The sequence below is a fragment of the Myotis daubentonii genome, chromosome 5 (genome assembly GCF_963259705.1).
Source record: "Myotis daubentonii chromosome 5, mMyoDau2.1, whole genome shotgun sequence".
In the NCBI taxonomy this organism is placed as follows: domain Eukaryota; kingdom Metazoa; phylum Chordata; class Mammalia; order Chiroptera; family Vespertilionidae; genus Myotis; species Myotis daubentonii.
Genome location: NC_081844.1, coordinates 47,864,851 through 47,879,326, shown reverse-complemented (window position 1 = coordinate 47,879,326; position 14,476 = coordinate 47,864,851). Strand labels below are relative to the sequence as shown.

General features: G+C 42.2%; 1 pseudogene; it reads left to right on the top strand.

The window, feature by feature from the left end:
- Nucleotides 1-5,036: 5,036 nt before the first annotated feature.
- Nucleotides 5,037-6,595, top strand: LOC132234264 (glyceraldehyde-3-phosphate dehydrogenase-like; annotated as a pseudogene).
- The last annotated feature ends 7,881 nt before the right edge of the window (nucleotides 6,596-14,476 follow it).

Genomic DNA, 14,476 nt, shown 5'->3' with positions numbered 1-14,476 from the left:
TTAGTCTAATACTCTGCTTCCACTGTCTTAAGTCCTTGATAACTTTTGAATAAGGGCCCTGCATTTCCATTGTGCACTAGGCCCGGCCCATTACTAAGTCAGTCCTATTGTCACTTCTTTGTATATATGGTGAGGCAGGGGGAGAAAGGAGGAGCCTGTTGAAGCCTAAGTCACTGATATTCATCCACAGCTGTGGGGCCCCTAATATTCTTCTCTCCAGCACATTTTAACATTTTGACTTCTGATTCCTCAATTACCAGCTGCTCTACTTCAAATAAGAAGCTGAATAGTAAAATATATGTTCATTCTTTTTCATGCTCACTGGGAAGATCCATGTTATGTAATGAAGCTACAAGGGAGGACTATGCTATTGCATGAGATCCTTGAGAGAGGTCAGGAAAGAGTGACTCTAAAAGACGTGAAGGTGCCGGCCGGTGTGACTAAGTGGTTGAGCATTGTCCCATGCACTGAGAGGTCACTAGTTCAATTCCCAGTCAGGGCACATGCCTGGGTTTCGAGCTCAATCCCCCGTGTGGGGTGTGCAGGAAGCAGCTGATCAATGATTCTCTCTCATCATTGATATTTCTATCTCTCACTCCTCTCCCTTCCTTTCTGAAATCAATAAAAATATATTTTTAAAATAAAACAAACAAACAAACAAACAAATAAATAAAGTGAAAGTGACTCTCTGGGAAGAAATGAAAAGAGGTCTTTGACTCTCAAGATGTAAAAGCAAAACTAGGATGACATCCTCAGAAAATGATTCCATTCCTCTCCTACTGGCAGAATCAGCCAGCTCCGGGATGCAGAATGACAAGTGGGTACAGGATTGCAAGGCTCACATGGCATCCCAGAAGACAGGCAGATTACAGCCTGGACAAGGAAGAGGTTTGCTGTTGGTCAACAGACAGAGGAGATAACAATTTAGCAAATGCAGTTGTTTATATCCAAGACTCAGTTCTTGTTGTTTGCAAAGATGAGCCGAGGAGAAAGAGAGTGCAGCTGACTCCTGGGAAGAGGATTTGGAGTGTATGTTGGCCAGGTGTGGGGGGCCGTGAGGTGAGATGGAAGGTACATCTGCTGGGGAGAACTGAGGAAGTCGGGAGGATACATCCACAAGCAGGCAGGTCCCAATGCCTCCGTGCTGGGAAAGGAGCAGCGCTCCAATATCTGCAGGTGATGTGAATGAGCACCAGTCTCTGGTGATCCCGGAACTCTCACGACTTCCATTTGCAAACTACATTAAAGTTGGATGTACGCTACATAGCATTTTCTCTTAATTAAACTTCTTAATTAAGCTTGATAGCAAAAAAAAAGAAAAGAAATAAAATGCCTGTCTTCCATTTCAGATATCCCCAGGAGTGCTGGAAAGAGGAAATGTACCACCAGGAATTATTCTATACAAGTAATTACCTGAAGGAATTTATGAAACAAATGTACTGATTCAGATGTTACACATGTTATCAGTCACATTTGAAAACTCTTAATACAAACAAAACGTTTATATCTTCGGCAGATGGTAGCAGCTCAGAAGAGGAAGTCATTTTGATGCTGCAATGATAACTGTAGATGCTAGGACAGCAGAAAGGGCAGCAGACGGGACATTGATTCTAGATAGAATTCCCCTTCTGTTATAATCTAACTGCAGGACATTGGCCAATCATTACTTGTGTGGCCCTCAATTGAAACAGAAAATGTTTAGCCCAGTGGTTCTCAAAGTGTGTCACCAAAACCAGCCACATCAGCATCACTTGGGAACTTATTAGAAATACAAATTCTCAAGCTCCATCCAAGACCTACTAAATCAGAAACTCTGGGGGCACAGCATAGCAATCTGTATTTTAACAAGTCCTCCAAGAGATTCTGATATGTGCTGAAATCTTAAAAAAAACTTAATGAAATGAACTCCAACTCTCATAAGAGCTCAAAATTCCTATAGCACTGGGACCATTATCATCATCAGTCATAAATATCAAGAGAATACTTTTCATCCCCCACCCCTGTTCTAAGTACTTTATGTATACTAATCTACTTACTCATCACAATATCCTGTAAATTCTATTATTTCCACTTAGCAAATGAGGCATGCAAGTGTCTGGTAGCTCTGGTAAAAAATGCACCACTAAGATCCTTCTTTAAGGAAGGATTTGTTCCTCCAGCTGTCAGCAACTTCAGGGATTTCTTCAGCTGCAAAGAACCAACTTACCCAAAGACACATCCTTTCAGGGGGGCCCATATCAAGTAATCACAGAAGGGTGTAAAGGCCTGGTCCCACCAGGGGAAAGCTCTGACCAGGTATATGCTCCAGAATTTCCCAGTGGGGGGGGGGCGGGGGAGGGCGGGGAGCTTACATGAATTTGATTTCTCCCTCTCCCAATCTTGCTTGCTTCCCCTTCTTGTCACATCTGTTGATCCCTAAATATCCTGCTCACCTAACTTCTCAATGTCTGCTTCTGGAAAACCCATTTCTTACAGTAGTTAATTAATAGTCAGAGGCCAGTAATTGGTTGAACCAGGTTTCAAATCCAGGTAGATGGACACTAAGCTTTAGGCTCTTAACTATTGATTATCCTGCACTATAATTTGTTCCCCACTTGGGCTTATAAATTAATGGCTCAAGTATTTGAACATGAGCTTTTGGAAATAATTAAATTTTCAAATGGGTTTCCTCATTTGAAAGTTTTGGGGGCTTGCTGTAGTTTGCCCCTGGTTGGTAGTGAGCAAGCACTGATGGATCTGAGAAGCTCTGACTGCCAGAGTCCCACTGGTTCATGTTACCTACTACCTTAAGGAATATATTCATACATTATAATACCAATCAGATAAGATCTTTTATAATTGTATTGGGGAACACTCAGCATAATGCCTAGGAGATATTACATTTGATAACATGAAATAAAAAGGATGATAAAAGAATACCACCAACAATTATATGCCAACAAAGTTGATAACCTAGAAGGAATGCACAAATTACTAGAAACATACAACCTACCAAGACAAAAATATGAGGAAACAAAAAGTGTGAACAGATCAGTAATGAGCAATGAGATTGGATCAGTAATCAAAAACCTTCCATCAGAGATAAGCCAAGGACCAGATAGCTTCACTGGTAAATATCTAAAGAAGAAATAAACCAATACTTCTCAAACTCTTCCAAAAATGGAAGAGGAAGGAACACTGTCAAACTCATTATATGAGGCCAGTATTACCCTGATACCAAAGTTAAACAAAGATACCACAAGAAAACTCCAGGCCAATATCCATGATGAATATAGATGCAAAAATCCTCAACAAAGTACTAACAGACTAAACCAAATAGCATCATACACCACATCCAAGTGGGATATATATATATATATATATATATATATATATATATATATATATATATATATATATACACACTAGAGCCCCTGCTGGCTTAGGCCCTCTCCCCAGGGGATTGGGCCTAAGATGGCAATCAGACATCCCTCTGGCAGCCTGGCAGCCCTTGGGGGATGTCCACTTGCCAGCAGGGAGCAGGCCTAAACTGCAGTCGGACATCCTTAGCGCTGCTGAGGAGGCAGGAGAGGCTCCCACCACCACCGCTGTACTGGCAGCCATCAGCCTGGCTTGTGGCTGAGCAGAGCTCCTCCCATGTGAGAGCACCCTGACCACCAGAGGGCAGCTCCTGCATTGAGCGTCTGCCCCCTGGTGGTCAGTGTGTATCATAGTGACCAGTCATTCCTAGTCTTTTTGCTGTTAGGGTCAGTTTGCATATTACCCTTTCACTATATAGGATAGAGGCCTGGTGCACAGGTGGGGGCCGGCTGGTTTGCCCTGAAGTGTGTCCTGGATCAGGGTGGGGGTCCCCACTGGGGTGCCTGGCCAGTCTGGGTGAGGGGCTGAGGGCCGTTTTCAGGCTGGCGGGTGACTAAAGCTCCCAACCTCTCCTTTTTTTTTTTTTTTTATTCTGGGATTTATTTACCTTCTATGGCTGTCACTGGAACTGAGAGCCAGCTTTAGCTCTGAGGATCAGCTCCAGCTCTGAGACCTCGGCTGCTGAAAGCAGGTATCTGGGCTTTGTTTAGCTTCTATAATTGAAACACTGCTGCAACTCCAGCTCTGAGGCCCAGCTGGCTGAAAGCAGATTTCTGGGGTTTGTTTAGCTTCTATAATTGCAACATTGTTTCTTAGAATGCAGCTCAGAGGCCAACAGCGGCAGGTGGGGAACCTTGGCTTCCTCCATCACTGGAGCAAGCAAGCCTCCTGTTCGCTTCAGCTGCTTGGCTGCCAGCCGCCATCTCGGTTGGCAGTTAATTTGCATATCACCCTGATTAGCCAATGGGAAGCATGTCGGAGGTATGGTTAATTACCATATTTGTCTATTATTAGATAGGATATATGAATATTATTCATCCATATGCAGCAACATGGATGAAACTTGAGGCCATTTTGCTAAGTGAAATAAGCCAGTCAGAAAAGATTGGAGGTGGATTGAAGGATGGATGAAAAAGGTGAAGGGAATAAAAAGTACAAACTGGCTGTTACAGAATAGTCATGGGGATGTAAAGTACAGCATAGGGAATATAGTCAATAATATTTTAATAACTATGTACAGTGAGATAGGGTGTGAGATTTATCAGGATCATCACTTAGTAAGTTAGATAATATCTAATCACTGTAATATCTAAAAACTAATATAATAATGTACATCACCTGTAATTGAAAATAGAAATGATTTTAAAATGACAGTGGGAAAGGACAAACGTTGCATGATTTCACTTATATGAGATATAAACTAATCAGAGATCATTAATCAGAGAATGGAATGGTGATTATCAGGAACTGGAGGAAGAGGGAAATAGGGAGTTGTTTTCAATGGGTAAATGTTTCAGTTACACAAATGCTTAAGTTTCAGAGCTCTGATGTACAACATATTGCCTATAGTTAACAATACTGTGTGTGCACTTAAAATTTTTTATTGCTCTCTGCTTCTCCTGTTAGACAGCCAGCCACATCTTCCTGCAAAGAGCCAGCCGCGACCCTGAGACATGATGGTGAAGGTCAGAGTGAATGGATTTGGAAGTATTGGCTGCTAGTCACCAGAGCTGCTTTTAACTATGGCAAAGCAGATAATATCACCATCAATGACCCCTCCATTGACCTCACCTACATGGCCTATATGTTCCAGTATGATTCTACTCATGGCAAGTTCAAAGGCACAGTCAAGGCTGAGAATGGGAAGCTTGTCATCAATGAAGAGTCCGTCTACATCATCCAGGAGTGAGATCCCACCAACATCAAATGGCATCCTCACTACTATGGATAAGACTGGGGCTCACTGGATGGGTGGAACAAGATGGTCATCATCTCTGTGCCTTCTGTAAATGCTTCTTTGTGTGTGAGGGTTATGAACCATGACAGGTATGAAAAATCCCTCAAGATTGTCAGCAATGCCTCCTGCACCACCAACTGCTTTGCCCCCTGGCCAAGGTCATCCATGACATCCTTGGCATCATGGAGGGATTTATGACCACAGTCCATGCCATCACGGCCACCCAGAAGACCATGGATGGCCCCTCTGGGAAGCTGTCGTGTGATGGCTGAGGTGTTGGGGTCCTGCTCCAGCAGGTCCAGGGGTTCCCAAAGGTGTGGACAGAGTCAGCGAAGAAGGAATGACACAGAGGCAGCGTTCAGTTGATCAGCAGCCTAGCCAGGTTCTCTAGCCAGGTTCTCGCCAGGTTCTCCCTCTATTCTCCTGTTACATCTGTATTTATACCATTTGATTTTAATCCTATCCATTCTATTCCAAAAGTTAGGGCATTTGTTATCTCCATTCCAAGGTCACTACTCTACTGTTCTGTTAAGCTACAAGGAAGTAACTGAAGGAGATTATCCTAAGTAAAGATTATGTAGCTTAAGCATGATTGTTTGTAGTTAAGGTGATTAACTACACGCCTGGCACTTAGTTAAGGGGTTTTACTGATTTATTCCCTTTCTTAGTCCTGTTAATCCCTAAGTCCAGGGAAAAATCCCCACCTGGGGAAACAACCTTCCTCAGAGAGATGACCTTGGTTAAGACACATAGCACTAAGAAGGGGAGCAAGCACAGTATGCCATATATGCCAGGTCCCTTGAAACATATGCTGTGCAGATGTTTCTTCCCTGCAGCGACTGTGTCAAGCAGCAAGGATGGACCGGTTTCCGGCACTGAGGGGCTTCCAAGAACATCCTCCCTGCTTCGACTGGCACTGCCAAGGGTGTTGGCAAAGTCATCCCTGAACTGAATGGGAAGCTCATTGGCATGGCCTTCTGTGTCTTCACTGTGTGGGCTGTAGATGTGACCTGCCACCTGGAGAAAGCTGCCAAATACGATGACATCAAGAAGGTAGTGAAGCAGGCACCAGGGGGCCCCCTCAAGTGCATCCTGGGCTACACTGAGGGCCAGGTTGTCTCCTGTGACTCTAACAGTGACACCCACTCCTCCACCTTCAATGCTGGTGCTGGCATCGCCCTCAATGACCACTTTGTCAAGCTCGTTTCCTGGTATGACAATGGATTTGGCTACAGCAACAGTGTGGACCTTGTGGTCCACATGGCCTCCAAGGAGTAAGAGCCCCCTGGACCACCAGCCCCAGCAAGAGGATGAAAAAGGACTCTCCTCAGATGCTGGAGAGCCCTTTCCCCAAATCAACCCCCCAACATACAGAATCTCCTGACCTCCACAGTTTTCACCCAGGTCCCCTGAAGAAGGGGAGGGGCTTAGGGAGCCCCACCTTGTTATGCACTGTATTAATGTTCACTGTATCCAGTAAAAAAAAAAAAAAAAAATGCTAAGAGGGTAAATCTCATGTTAAATGTTCTTACTACCAAAAAACAAAGGGACTGGGAAAAATTTCTGGAGATGATGATTGTTTCTTTGATTGTGGTGCTGGTTCTTAGGTGAGTGCGTACGTCAAAGCTCATCAAATATTATGTATTATATAAGTGCAGTGTTTTGCATAGCAATTGTACTTTAATAAAGCTGCTTGAAAAACCTGGGGTGTGATTTCTGTTTATACATGAAGCAAAGAAATAAAGAATTTTAAAACAAGCAGTCGTCACCAAAAAAGAATCTTCACTGGGAAAAAACACCCAAAAATGTCCTGACCAGGGTAAATTTTTAGTGCAATGATGCTCAATATTTGGCTGTTCACTGGAATTAATAGAAAGTCTATTAATTGGTGCCATTTAACTTGCTCAGATTACGGTATGGATATTGAGATTTTTTTAAAAGCTCTCCAGGTGATTCTAATATCCAGTGAAGATTGAGAACTACTGCTTCCAGGTAAACTCAATTCTCATTACACAGCTAGCAGCTCCTTACAGGAAAAAGCACTCACGTGTGATAAATTTGGGAAGTCATTTAAATATTTTATTTCATAAAGTGAGTTACTCGATGGGTAACATACAAGAGATTTGTCCCAATAGAAATAAGATACAAAAATAAAAGTGCAATTCTATTGCAAAGTGTTGGCACACAGATTTTACCCATTTTTTCCTCTCTTTCTCCCACCCCAAATTCAGCCTCATTTGGATAACAACACCAAAGCTACTGTTGGTCAGCCTGAGAATCATACAGCTATCCTAAGCTTTTGACTCCATCCTAGTAGCAAAACAAATAACAGTAATGCCTCACACAGAAATTCCAAGACTGATTTATCACATTTAATAACTGTAGATGTAACTCATTGTGGTTGCTGTGAGCAGTCATGACCTCATTATACAGAACTAGAGAGATTTAGTAACTCGCCCAATGTCACTGCTCTCTTTCCTGTCTGTAAAATTCCTCAGGAAAAAAAATGCTTTGGTAGCCATCAAGGACTATAAAAAAGAAAACTACTGACAGCATAGAAATGAAATATACTGTATATGTATATGAGAGAGAGGAAGGAAGAGGGAGAAAGAGAGAGAAATGGTGCCTTGAATTAAACTGGCAACCTTTCGGTGCAGAGGAAAGTGACCAACAAATGGAGCCACACCGGCCAGAGCCAGAAATGAACTTTTTGTAGTGAGTATAGGCCAGGGGTAAGGAACTTTTTTTTGCTTCCAAGGGCCATTTGAATATTTATAACATCATTTTCGGGCCATATAAAATTGTCAACTTAAAACTTAGCCTGCTAGCCCAGTCTATGTGGTTCAGCGGTTGAGCATCAGTCTATGAACCAGGAGATCACAGTTTGATTCCTTATCAGGGCACATGCCCAGGTTATAGGCTCGATCCCCAATGCAGGGTGTGTAGGAGGCAGCCAATCAATGATTCTCTCTCATCATTGATGTTTCTCTCTCTCTCTCCCTCTCTCTTCCTCTCTGAAATCAATAAAAAGTATATTTTTAAAAATTAGCCTGCTATATTGGCCAAACATTTAATTAACTCACCCCTTCTGCCTTGGCAGGGCCAGACCAAATGAGTTCAAAGGCTGGACGGTCCCCACCCCTGGGTTAGGCAGAACACAGATGGGTAGAGGTGCAACAGTCCCAGCACAGAAGAGAAACACTGTTGATGAGACTATTTCTCAGTCCTAAAGAAACAGAACTCCTAAGATCCAACCCCAATAAGACATACAGTGTCATACAAGGCAAGGTAAACGTCAAACAGCTTTGCCTCCCTGGATTCTTTTCTATGTCACTAAACAAGTGGTGTACTCTTCAAGCATATGCCCAAGAAATATTTGACAAACTATTTGAGCACCCATTACCCATTCAGCAGCTCTATTCAATAAGTATTTGTTGAGTATCAGCTATCTACAAGGTACTGGAGGACACTCAATGGGAAGAGCTAGAAATATGAATTAAATACTGATCCTTAAATGAGTTTACATCCTCATAGGAAACATAAGACAACAGAGAAAATGCAATAATAAATCAGATTAGAGAAACTATATCTGGATATACAGATGATAAATTCAGGCTTGATGGAGAATAAGAGAAAAGAAACTAGTTTACCAAAAAGCCAATATGCTAAAGGATCAACTCTCCAAAACTCCTAAATGAACTGACCATTGTGAAGGAGTGGGATTTGGGCATGAAAAAGATATTGAAGAATAGATAGAGTGGGGCTGGCCAGGTATTTCTGACTTTAGGGAATCACTGAGGAAGGGGATACATAGCCTGGCCAGTGTAGCTCAGTGGTTGAGCATCGATTTGTGAACCAGGAGGTCACAGTTCAATTCCTGGTCAGGGCACATGCTCAGATTGTGAGCTCGATGCCCAGGGTAGGGCATGCAACAGGCAGCCAATCAATGATTCTCTTTAATCATTGATGTTTCTGTCTCTCACTCCTTCTCCCTTCCTCTCTGAGATCAATTAAAAAATATTTTTTTAAGAGAGAATACATCTTTTAGAATGTGACTCAGGGCATGCATGACACACAGAGTACCGTTTTAACTTGGCTAGAGTAAAAAGTGTTTAAAGGGAATAAGAAAATAAAAAGAGAAAACTTGTAAGATGACCTCATGCAGAACGAATATATCTGGTTATCAGTGTTTCTCAACCTTCTGGCCCTTTAAATACAGTTCCTCATGTTGTGACCCAAGCATAAAATTATTTTCGTTGCTAGTTCATAACTGTAATGCTGCTACTGTTATGAATCGTAATGTAAATATCTGATATGCAGGATGGTCTTAGGCGACCCCTGTGAAAGGGTCGTTCGACCACCAAAGGGGTCGCGACCCACAGGTTGAGAACCACTGGGTTAAGTACTCTGGACATTAGACAATGTCTGTGCTTTCCAGCAAGGAAGGGACATGGCCAGACCTCCACTTCCAGAAGTTGATAATGACCACAAGGAACGGTTGTAAAGAAAGCCAGACAGGAAGTTGTCGCAGAAAAAACAAAAACCTAACCATGATCGGTAACATGCCTGTGGGAGTCAATATTGCACTTGAGAAATCAGACTGGCCAGTTCACAGGGGGCATGTTGAAAACTAAGATTAGGCAGAAGAGCAGTATCAGAGTATGAACAACTTAGAGAGCAAGCAAAGATGAGGTGCTCCACCACTGAGCTCCGGATTTAGATAAGCCCTGGACCTCTCAGTGCCTCAAACCCTCACTTACTAAAAGGAAGAAATGAATTAGCTGGAAAGTTTACACAGTCAACCACTTTGCAATCTTATCTATATATATAAAAGCCTAAGCGACCAGCTGATCAGCAACCAGCCAGTAGCTATGACGTGCACTGACCACCAGGGGGCAGATGCTCAACGCAGGAACTGCCAAGCTGTGGTCACTTGGCAGAGGCAGTTCTCAGGTGACCCACCTGGAACCAAAGAGGAGGGAGTCTGATTCTGGGGTGAGTCACCCAATAACCACCCTCTCAAAATCCGGGACCCCTTAGGGCCATGGTCGGCAAGCTGCAGCTCGCGAGCCACATGCGGCTCTTTGGCCCCTTGAGTGTGGCTCTTCCTAAGCCTTAGGAGTACCCTAATTAAGTTAATAACAATGTACCTACCTATATAGTTTAAATTTTAAAAATTTGGCTCTCAAAAGAAATTTCAATCGTTGTACTGTTGATATTTGGCTCTGTTGACTAATGAGTTTGCCGAACACTGCCTTAGGGGATGTCAGTGAGTAGGTTTCAACCTGATCCCCGCAGGCCAAGCCAAGGGACCCCACCAGTGCACAAATCCATGCACTAGGCCTCTAGTGACAGTATAATTGCCCAAAATAAAGGCATTGTACATTCTTGAGCAGGGAAACAATAAGATGAAAGGGACTGTTTAAAAACATGAGCCTGTCAGCAAATATCTATTGTAGGTATTATCTCGGCACAATGCCTTCTGTCCCGATGTCTTCTTTTAGATTCTTGGGGAAGCCTTTGATGTACACCTCCCATGAAGCGTACATCACTGCTAGAGACAGGCAGTACGTTTCTCTCTTAGAAAGCATAATGACATAATTGCAAAAAAGATTCAGATGAGCGTTTCAAAAGAGGCACTCAGGGTGGTGAAATATGGAATTACACTCATGAGTACTCAACAGTCTCACAGACACAGCTACTCTCCATTTACGCAACACAGCATTGAGCACCGCGATGTGCCAGGCATAGTGCTGGGTGAGGAATACAGTGGGAAATGAAACAGATGTAGGCTCTGCCTTCAGGAAGCTCACAATCTGTGAGAGTCAAATGAGCATCCATATTCAGACCGCCGGCAGTACTATGAAAGCAGTAAGTACTGGGATGGGGAACAGTCTATAGACCTGATTTAGACTGGGAGGGAGGAAGAACTGACCAGTCTTCTGAGAGAGAGAAGCATTGAAACTGAGACTGGAGGCCCTAACCGGTTTGGCTCAGTGGATAGAGCGTCGGCCTGCAGACTCAAGGGTCCCAGGTTCGATTCCGGTCAAGGGCATGTATCTTGGTGGCGGGCACACCCCCAGTAGGGGGTGTGCAGGAGGCAGCTGATCGATGTTTCTCTCTCATCGATGTTTCTAACTTCTATCCCTCTCCCTTCCTCTCTGTAAAAAAATCAATAAAATATATTTTTTAAAAAACAAACACTGAGACTGGAGGATGAGAAGTCAGCTAAGCCAAAATTAGAGAGACTATTTGATGGCGATAGAGGGGGAGCTCGGGTCACATTTCCCTTTTCTTGCTGTAAGAGGCCAGCCCACTGCATCAGAGGTTCATTTCCCTTCTTTGCTGTAGTGTGATAGGCATAGCTTCTCAAACAAGTGCATTGGATCAGCTAGCGTAGGCGGGGCGTCTTCATAACCAGTGTCCACATGCACCTAACCTACAGGCCACACCACCCTACATAGAGGTCAAAAGCAGGGATACTTACAAGGCTTGTCTTGGGATGCAATAAGACTAGATCTCAGTATCTGCCCACCAGAATCTTAACAATTTATAGGGGCCTAACTAGGTTCAGTTGCACATGCCATCCAGATGTTCTCAGCAATGCCTTACTCTCTCTAGGCTGCATGTCCTTGAGGAAACTCCTAGCACAGGGAAGGCCAGCAGAAAGCGCGTTCCAAGGGGCCGGGGGGAGGAGCCTCTAATGGAGTCCAGCTAATGGGTCCACCCGAGGTCACATCCTCTGAGGGTCCCCATAGAGCTCCTCCCACATAACAGGGAAGGCACCTGGACCTCGGAATATCATTTTTATTCCTTTCTTACAATGATTAAAAAGTAAAATATGTCAAAAGTACCCTGAATACTTATAGATCAACTGTTTAAATATTACATAATGTAGATATTGGAAGTCTCCCTGTTCCACAGCCCTTTCCCTGACGTTCAATCTTACTTGCACGACCCTCAGACTCCTGGTAACACATTGAGTATTTCCCTCTCAATTTCCCCCTGTTAACTCAGACCTGAGTTGTTGTTTTTTTCACATCACATTTCAAATGTCAAATTCTCGGTATGTATATGCTTAAGACGTATATAATGTCACCTGTTTTCACAAAGGGAGAAAAGCTACCACAATGGGGTTTTTTTGTTTTTGTTTTTGTTTGTTTGTTTTATTATCAGCCCAGTATTTTCCTCTTAAGGGCTTCGGAATGAAAAAACTGTGAACGGATTCTGAACTGATAAAAGGCTTACTTTGGCTGACAGGAAGATTACCGGTGAGCAGCAAACCAGACATCTGGGACAGATCAATTTCTTCTGGGATTAAGTGTCCTTACATGTATAATATTTACACTCCAAATTGAGTTTAGGATAATAGGGTTTAAGGGGTTTTTTTGTTGTTTTTAAATATATTTTTATTGATTTCAGAGTGGAAAGGAGAGGAAGAGAGAGCAATATCAATGATGAAAGAGAATCATTGATAGGCTGCCTCCTGCATGCACCCTACTGGGGATTGAGCCCACAACCCAGGCATGTATCCTGACCGGGAATCAAACTATGACCTTCTGGTTCATAGGTCAATCTTCAGCCACTGAGCCACACTGGCCCGGCAGAGTTTAAGTTTTAAAATACATGGAGTGCTATATTGTGATACTTTGTTTAGAAAAGAAACAGAAATTAAGAATATCTTAGTGTAATAAATGGCTGAGTATCTAGCCTTTACTTGATTAAAAAGTTGACATAGCTAAGAGTTAAGTGCAATGAGTGAATGAGATAAAAGCACTAGAAACACATCCTATGATTAATATACTTAATAAGAACTCTCAAAGATGCCAGGAATAGAAAAATTTAGTAAACAATATCAGCATGTGAAAGGACAATATGCAAATAGTGATGGGCATCTGTTGTCTATTATCACAGAGGGAAAATGAGACAGAAGAGCAGGCTTAAAAGTCAGAAAAAAAATTACGTTAAGAACTCCAGCAAAGTAATTGATTAATGTCAGACTAATTTTAATGCTAATAGCATATAAGTGCACAATGTTCTACATGTTCTTTCAAATATTTCTCCAAATACTCTTCTCTTAAATGATCATTGTCCAAAATAAACTTAGACTGTATTGCAATTTCCCCCATCCCACATTCTCACTTAGTACACTAACCAGGCAAAGCCACTTTGATTGTTCAGTTTCCCAGGAGGAAGGGACCTATTAAATGATTTGTTGTGTGTGATATATGTATCATTTTACTCTGAGAATAGCAGGTCCCTCTGAGTGGAAAGTTTACACAGAGCACAGGGTGGAGCTGGAAGTCTGCAGTAGTTTAGCTCCTCACAGCAACAAAGATGGAACAGGAAATAATCTGCAGTTTCAGGGACTTACCACCAGAGGGGGAGTGTGAGCCATAAAGGAGCTGATCCAGAACAAACTTACTTGTTACTAAAAGGGTAGTTAGTACTTGATGGCTATGTTCAGTGGTTAAACCATCGTCCGTTTCACCGAGGGGGTCACAAGTGGATTCCCAGTCAGAGTACATGCTAAGGTTGAGGGCCCGTTTACTTTTGAGATATAGATGTTTATTTATAATTTAATATTTAATATGTATAAATAAATATGTAATAAAATAGGTATAAAGAAAACATCTATATGCCCTACTTACTTTAAAAAATAAAACATAACTAACACAGTATGGCAAACCCCTGGGCATTTATGATCACCAACCTTCCCCTACCCCAGGGATAAGCACCAAATTGGGTATTTCTCATTTCATGTGTTTTTTCATACTTTTGATGATGAGTTTTGATGAATACAGTATTTATTTTGTTTTATTATATTATGTTTACCAATCTTTTCTTTATGGTTTGTCCCTTTTGTTAGATTGTTCTTTTAAATTCCTCAATAGCTTAAGGACATAGGATGGTCCTTCATTTTCTTTTTTAATTTTTAAAGTTTTGTTTTTCATATTTATTTTTAGTCCACATGAAAATTATATTTGTCCATGGTGTAAGAGAGAGAGCTAATTGTTTTCCGTATAGATGATTAGCTGAGGACCATTTTAAATTATCCATAAATATGCAATTCAACTGTATTATATTATCAGGGTTCCATATAAATGTATGGGTCTGTTTATGGACTCTATTCTGTTCTGTAAATAAATGTGTGTCTAC